The following is an 8,444-nucleotide window of genomic DNA, read 5'->3' on the forward strand; positions in this document are numbered from 1 at the left end:
AAGCTAGAAAGCTCCTGTCAGAAAACACTGTAAAGAACATAAAGTAGGCTAAGAAGACAGAGTGGATGGGCAGTGGTCAGGGGGAGCTTACTTAGGAATGTAGACAGAGCCATCCACGACTCGGGAAGTGAGTAGAAGGTCCTGTTAAAGGTACTGGTCTGAATGACTGAAGGTCTAGAAGACAGGGGTGCACTGCCCCCAAGATCAGCAGAACAGCCTGGGGTGGACCAGGTGGCACCAGTGAGTCACATGAAGGGACCTGGGCTTTCTTCCGGGTGTGATGGGGAAACACCGGAGAATTTTAAGAGAGAAATTATGACCCTCTTAACTTCCAACCATCATTTATTTGCCTGTACACAAGACCCTTTTTACATAATTTGTAGGGCACGGTGCAAAATGGAAATGACACTAGTAAAAGTTTCAAGATGGCCTGGGGCTTTTCCAAGCATGGGGTCCTGCCCACAAAGCATTGGCCTGCTCATACAAATCTGCATTGGCTTTAACAAGGCTTTCTCGAATTTGACAAGCATGTATTGGAGGCCTAGAATAAGCTTGGCACTGTGCCAGTGAAAAAATGAGGGACCCAGCTACAAAGGCCAGGCTGACCTTAATTTTCCTTTTGATTCTCTAAACACATAGAAGACCAGAGGACTAGCCACCCTCACATATTTCCTGGTGGTCAGACTCACGAGGGTTCAGACCTTCTACTGAATAGCTTAACTCAGTTCCTTTGTAATAATGGGATCAGTTCTTGCAGGTCCCCCATGCTGCTGACACATACATGCATACGTTATTTCACTAAACCCCCTGTTAGGACTAGAATCTGAAATGACCCTGAAGGCTAGTGGTTTGAATGCTTGTTTCCAAAGCTGGTGGCACTGTCTGGGGAGGATGTAGAGTCTTTCTGTGGTGTGGCCGAGCTGGCAGACATAATAGACAAGGAGGAGCCTTTGAAGGTTAAAACCTAGCCCCTGGTTCCAGTATCCTGGCTACAAACTGTGCATCATGACCACATTCTCCCATCACTGGGACTCTGCCATGCCTTCTGTGACAGTGAATCTTCATTATCAGTGTGGTAGGATTTGGAAGCACCATAGAACTCTCTGGGCATGTCTGTGAGGTTATCTAGATTAGGTTAATTAAGGTGGGTCTTCCTTACCTATGAGCAGTGTTGCTCTACAGGGTTGGGGTCCTGGAATGACTGAGCCTTCCTCACTCTCTGCCCCATGACTGCAGATGTTATTGGACCAGGAACCTCTGGCTCTGCCACCATGACTTTTCTTCCAAGATGGACTGCACTCTGGAACTATGCTCAAGCTGTTTTGTCAGGTATTTGGTTGCAACGAGGACATTAGTAAATAACATACTTCGCTGCCATGATGGACCCATTGACAACACAAGCCCCTAATAAATCTTTCCTCACATAATGTGTTTCTGTCAAATATTTTGTTATAGCAGTACCAAAGTAACCAATACGACTCCCCACCGCCAGCCTTCCATAAGAACCATGCAAGCAAAGCACAAGATAAGAAATCAAGATCCAAGAAGAATGTGAATTCTTCAGAGCTCATTCTGTTCCCTGGTCATGGGTGGAGCTAAGACTTGAACCTGTAGCCCTCCTCTCCAGCTGCCCAGTCCTGCCTCATGTGCACCGTGCATTAGCATGACTCTTCTAATGAAAGGGTCAAGCTGAGACTGGTGCTGTGGTTCTTAATCTCAGCTATTCAGGAGGCTGAGCAAGCCTGCCTGTATTACACAATGAGCCAAGGCTAGCCTGTGAGCCAAGGCTAGCCTGAGTAACTTAGTGAAACCTTGTCTCAGAATAAAAAGAGGAAAGAGAGCAGAGACTGTAACTCAACAGCAGAGCACATGCCTAGTACCCCCTATCGCTGAGAATCAAAGACTGAGCAGCAACCTTTAATAACCTCAAGGACTCATGCCTGTGGAGTCCTTGCCATGCTCCATGCCTTACACTCAACTCTCCACATAGGTTTTCTTAGCCGTCCCTATCCTTTATCCCCTGCTTTCCTGGTGAAGGCCAAGACTCAAGTGTTAAGTAATTTATTCATTGCTCCTCACCCCTGAAGCCATAAAGCTGGTGGTCAAACCCATTTAGATGAATCTAGCGTCTCAGCCCTCGCCTCTAATCCCCTCAGTCACTCCCCTTCCACTAAGTCCATGCATGCTTCTGGCTGCTGCAGTACATTGGTCATACTGGAATTAGACAGGTCAGAGCTCAGAAGTCCAAGGAGCCTTGCCCAGGGAGACAGTCTGAGGCTTTGACCCAGTGTCAACATCAGAGACGAAAATTGCTTCATGCTTGGCCCAAGAGGAACAGGAAAGTCTGACTTCTCCCCTAACCATGGGAAAACAGTCTTTTCTTTAAAAAAAAAGTAAGAACAGAACATGAGTGTGGCATGTCAAGGCTCTTTCTGTCACAGCCTTTCCCGTTGCCTGGGTCTTTGGACTAATAGAGATGGTTATCTCGAAAGAGGAAGACTCCCGCCCTCTTGGTTTCTAGCCAGGGATCTGAGGGACTTCCTTAAAGAAAGCACCAAGTGCAAGAGTCTGGGGCCAGGCCTGACCCAGAAAGAGCAGGCCCCTGCTCTCTAGTACAGCCTTGCAGAGACCATCGAGAGAGCCTCAGCTTCACCCTGGCTCTGCCAAAAAAGAGGCAAGCTGGAGACACCACAGGAAAATCCAGCAGGGAAGGGACACACAGCTCAGATCTGGAGGCCTCTGCTAGTCTGACTCCTGTGACTGTGGCCTAGGGCAATGCTTGTGTCTGTGAGAACTCAGCAAGGACCTCACTCCAGAGTCTGTGCTACCCACTCTGGAGCTGTTGATCTGTGTTTTCCTCAATTAAGTGAAATATCCTCCATTAGGGAACATGTGAAGATAGGGAAATGTATTTCTATGTTCCACGGAGTTACAGAAGGTTTGCTATGGAAAGCAATGGGTATGGTGGTGCCCAAGAGTGGGTGTGGCATTAGCAGATTACACAGTCCCTAGTTGATTTCTGAGTCTCAGGTCTGAGTTTCCTTAGTAAAGACCTGTACACCTTATTTTCATATTCTTAATACCAGTTCATACTCTTCCCAAGTTTTCCTCTTTTAATTCCTGGGATTTCCAAGGATGTCTGCTTCTTACTCTCACCAAGAACCCTCAAAACCCTACAGAAGGCTCTTCCATTTAGGAGGGCAAAGGAAATGTCTGTAGGCAGCTCATTTAATTCCATACAAAGATTATCTCTTTAAAAGGGATCTCTTGGTATCCCTCCTTGATAGTAACAACATAAAAACAGATTAAGCCAGCCTTGGGGGCTTAGCAAGAACCTGTCTCAAAATAAAGTGAAATAATAAAATAAGGGCTGTGGAGGTAGCTCAGGGGTAGAGCACTTGCCTGACATGAATGAGCCCCAAAGTTCAAACCTCAGTATTACATACAAACAAGTAAATAATAACCCCTAAAATTAGAATGTTGCTAGAATGTACCTTAAATGAAAGTCCCCTTAATGTTTTCCTTTTACTGGAAATGCTGTATATCTTTTTATTTGTGTATGCTCAGTAACATTTTCCTCAAATATATATATTTAAAAACAAAACTATCCCTAACTTTTTGAGCATCTACTTCCCTTCTGCTATGCATCTTTCGAGATTACCTCATTTGAAACTTACAAAACTTCTTATCTGAAAATGATGAATGTGTGTCATAGCCAGAATGGATGTGGGGTAAGCCTGCTGACACTCTGTCCAGACTAGGAGTCTTTCCAATCAGGTGGCCTTGGACTTGTTACCCAAACCCTCTGAGAATCACTTTCCTCATCTTTGAGAATGATAATGGTACCTCCTTTACTGGGCAGCTATGAAGATTAGAAGAGATAATAGAACTAAAACATTTAAATTGCCAAATAAACAAATTCAGCAAAGTTGCAGCATACAAAATCAACAAGCAAAAGGCAGCCACATTTCCATATGCTAATAATGAATGATCTAAAAAGTAATTAGAAAAATGATTCCACTTAAATAGAACAAAATGTGCAGGAAGAAGCCAAAGAGGAGAGAAGCTTTATAATACCAAAGGCCACAGAACACTGGTGGAACACATTAAAGGAGACATACATGAACAGAAGGCCTAACATGATTAAATATCAGCAGCTCCCAAAGTCACCTACAGATCCAGTCAGTCCCTACCAAAAATCCCAACGGCATTTTTGCACACACAGAAAAAGCCATCCTAGGGCCAGTGGGATGGCTCAGCAGGGCCAGGTGTTTGCCTTGAAAACCTGAAACCCTGAGTTCTATCCCAGGATCCCACGGTGGAAGGCAATAACCAACTCCTGAAAGTTGTCCTCTGACTTCCACATATTCACTGGGGCAAGCACAGCCTCCTCCATTATAGCGTACACACAATAATGTAATAATAGTGATAATTATTATTGTTATCATCATTATTTTGTTCTAATTCATACAGTAACTCAAGTGGCACTGAATAGTCCAAAACATCATTTAAAAGCAAAGTTTGGGTGCCTAACATTTCCTGATTTCTGATGTCAGCATAAAGGCAGATATATGAACCAATGGAGTCAAATAAAGAACACCAAAGTCAACTCTTCGGTGTGTGATCGAATTGTCTTTGGCAAAAAAAAAAGGCAAAGGCACACAAGAAAGGACAAGCCCTTCCACTTTGAGAAAACTGGATACACACTTGGGAAAAGGCAAATTTGGGATGGTACTGAACACCATATACAAAACTCAACACAAAAAAAATGGGCTGAAGACATCACACGTAGGAACGAAGACTTTTAGAAGGGAAACAGGTGGAAGGAGCTTCACAATACTGGACTTGGCAGTGACTTCCTGGATATAACACAAAAAAATCATATGAAAAATAAAGAAAAAGAAACAAATGGGATTAATCAAAATTTAAAATTGAATCAAATGGCACAATATTTAAGGTGACAGGGGTGAACACATTTGATCATTACATGGATACATCAGTTGAAGAAACACTGGACCCCATAAATGTATATAATTGAACATAAACATGTACAATTATTTGTCACTCAAAAATTAAAATAATTTCTTTAAATTAAAATACCTTTTTAAGTTTATGTTAATACAACATCATATATAGTGAACAAAAAGATTATTAACAAAATGAAAGACAACCTACAGAGCAGGACAATATAGTTCAAAATCACATGTGTATAATATCCAGAACGTATGAAGAATTTCCACAACTGAACAAACATTTTAGATAGAAAAATTGTAGACATTCCCACAATGACTTTAAGCAAAAGACTGACAAGAGATGAGAAGATGTTGAACAAGAGTCATCATTAGGAGAATGCAAATCAAAAGTACAGTGAACTCCACTCCCAACTGGATGAGCCCACCCAAGGATGCAAAAGACAAATTACCAAGTGTTCATGAACACATGAAGCTTTGAGGACCCTTTTGCAGTCAGTGAGAATGTAAACTTAGGTATAACTTCATAAAAAATAGTTTGTTTTCTTCAGAAGAATTAAAATATAATTAGCAACTATTGGTGAGATTATATAGATAGAGATATAGCCAAAATTGAAAGCAAGAGTTTACGGAAAATGTTTGCACATTGATATTTAAAGTAACATTATGTGTGCCAAAAAGCATATGCAGCCCAAGTACCCATCAAATGACAAATGGATAGTCTGTATATAAAATGGAATATCCCTCAGCCTTAAGGAAGGAAGGGAATTCTGATACAGGTTACACTATGGATGAACATTGAGAACATCATGCTAAGTGACATAAGCCAGTCCCAATGGAACAAGTTCTATGTGTTTACTTACATGAGATAATCTACGGTAGACAAATTCATATACCGAGAATAGAAAAGTGGTTACCACGGCACTGGGGGAGGGCAGAGCAGGAAGTTGTTTGATGAATACAGAGTTTCAGTTTTGCAAAAATGAAAATCTCGGCTTGTCTCTTACATAAGAGTGTGAACATGCATAAGGTAGTAGGTATGTACCATGTCGTGAGTTTTTCTTCATACCCCTGGATGCTAAAGAAGACTCTGCCAGTTGTCCCTACCCACAGTGTACTTCAGCCCAGGGTTACTCAGAAACTTGCTGGGTATAGTTAACCTGCTGGTAATCCATGAGCTTGATATGCATGAACCCTGCTGGAGAGAACATCCAACCCTATTCAGAAAATGCCCTATAGAATATTCAAAGTGTGGAGGGCCAAGTGAGCATACCCACCCTCTCCACACCCTTCCTGAGCCGTGGATCCCCACTGATGGTACCAGAAGCTTCCCAGGCATCCAGAAATGACACAAAACGGTTTCTCTTTTCAAAAACTGAAATGCTCCCAAGATTGAATGTGCAGAATGCTTGTGCAGCTATAATCTTGGCAAACATCTGCCACCTTTGTGTGGCAAGCGCAGTCTCTTCAGAATACTGCCTTTGATTTGGGGGAAAGACAAATCAGTCCGCACGTTTTGTTGTGAATGCTTCTCATCACAGGAGGGAATTTTCAGCAGCTTGGGATTCTGAATGTATGAAAAATGGATTTTTTTTTTAAACAAAGAGTTCTCAACAAAGGATCAACAAGGTTCCTGAAAGAGATGAAGTCAGTCCTCTATTCCTGTCCTTTTCCCCTCCCACGGTTCATCCCTTTCCGGAGGCTGACTTCTGGAGCTAAGTCCTGCCACTATGGACACTAGTAACTCCAAGGTCCACTCTATGCAGAAGGATGTGGTAAGTGAGCCCTGCTGCTCTCCTGTCCTTGTCTGTAAACCCATTTTGGTAAGTTGTTGGGATGGAGAGGTCTGCTCTGCTTTGCTAGGGAGGGCATTTCGAGGCAGCGTTCCCCTCCCAGCACAGCAGCGCGCACACCTCAGCCACCTCAGCAGCTTCAGATGTAGAGGAACAGCCTCGGTGTGAGCATCATGCTGACCTGAGTTCAGTGTCTCCCTTCCATGCCTGCTAGCTGGGGATCCAGGCTGGGACATCAAGCCTGCAGCACCTCGAGTTTACAGTCCAAATAAACAGGCCATCCTAAAGCCTCCCTTGCTTTCTGATGCTTTCTGTGAGTGTGGGTACAAACAGCAAAGTGCTGGAGTTGCAGGGGGACCACTTTTCCCAGAATGTGGGACTTTTAAGAGAGTTTTGTGTCAAGCAGGAGTGCTAATTACCTTCTGCTTTCCAAACCCAGCTTAACTCCATCATGACAGGGATAAAGGCTAGGGGACTAATGTCATCAAAGGAGTGAGATGCATATCCCAAAAAATATATATACTGATGAATTCATAGAACAAAAGAGTCTGAGAATTTTATAACACTATTAATCGATATTTCTTTTTTATTTAAGATTGTGTATGGTGTGTGTGTGTGTGTGTGTGTGTGTGTGTGTGTGTGTGTGTGTGTGGTGTATATGTGTGTTTACAGAAGCAAGAAGAAGGAATTCAATCCCCTGAAGTTGGAGTTACAAGTGGTTGTGATGCACCCATTGTAGTTCTGGGAACCAAACTCAGGTCCTCTGCAAGAGCCACAGCACTCTTAACGCCAAGCCATCTCTCTAAGGCCCTCAAGGCGCTGTTACTTTAATTCAACCCTCTATCAGCATCCCGGTGTCCAGTCGAGTGCTTTTGTAATAGGACAAGGACAGCACATACTTCTGAGTCAATGTCATCTTTACATCTATTTCAGAAGAACAGACTGCACATGAGTTTAACGAGTTTAGACAATGTCATTTGTGCAGCTCACAATGCTGCAGGCCAGACTCTGCTGGACAGTCCTTGGCTGTGCTCTTCAGGGATGATAGCTCTTCAGCCCTTCATTTGGGACTCAGCTGTTTAAGGTTAGCCTCAGCTTAAAAAGTGTGTTTTAGCTCAGTGTAGTCTCTCAGAGACCAGCAGGATAGCTTCTGCACAGGACAGGGTTCCAGAAGAGTCTCAGCCCACCACAATGTAGAGGCCTAGACTTGACACTAATCTAATGTCATTCCCACCACAGTCTCTTGGCCAGAAAGTTAGCGACATGCCAGCCCATATTCAAAAAGTATGGAGCCCTATACTCTTGGCATCTTTTGATGCCAGGAATTTTAAAGATATGTTTTAAAGGACTAAAGATACAGAAGGAGGTTGGAAAAGGAAGCAAAATTTTGCTACTTACAACTTCTTCTCATTTTACTTTATAAAACATTCAAGTAAGTAAGGTGTTTAGTAGCTGCAATAATCTACATTGCTGCTCTCCAGGCTCTTAACCCAAAAGCCTTGGAATGTTCCCAACCTCCCTTTGGACTCTTGACTTATCCTTCCAACCATTCACCAGAACCTTCAGCCTCTAGTCTACAAAACCATCATTTTGTTCCCCTTCCTTATAACCCCACTTCTCAGCCTAAGTCTGGGGACTGATCATTGCTCCCTGGAATTATTACAGCAGCCTCTTAATCTAC

The sequence above is a fragment of the Peromyscus leucopus genome, chromosome 4 (genome assembly GCF_004664715.2).
Source record: "Peromyscus leucopus breed LL Stock chromosome 4, UCI_PerLeu_2.1, whole genome shotgun sequence".
Classification (NCBI taxonomy): domain Eukaryota; kingdom Metazoa; phylum Chordata; class Mammalia; order Rodentia; family Cricetidae; genus Peromyscus; species Peromyscus leucopus.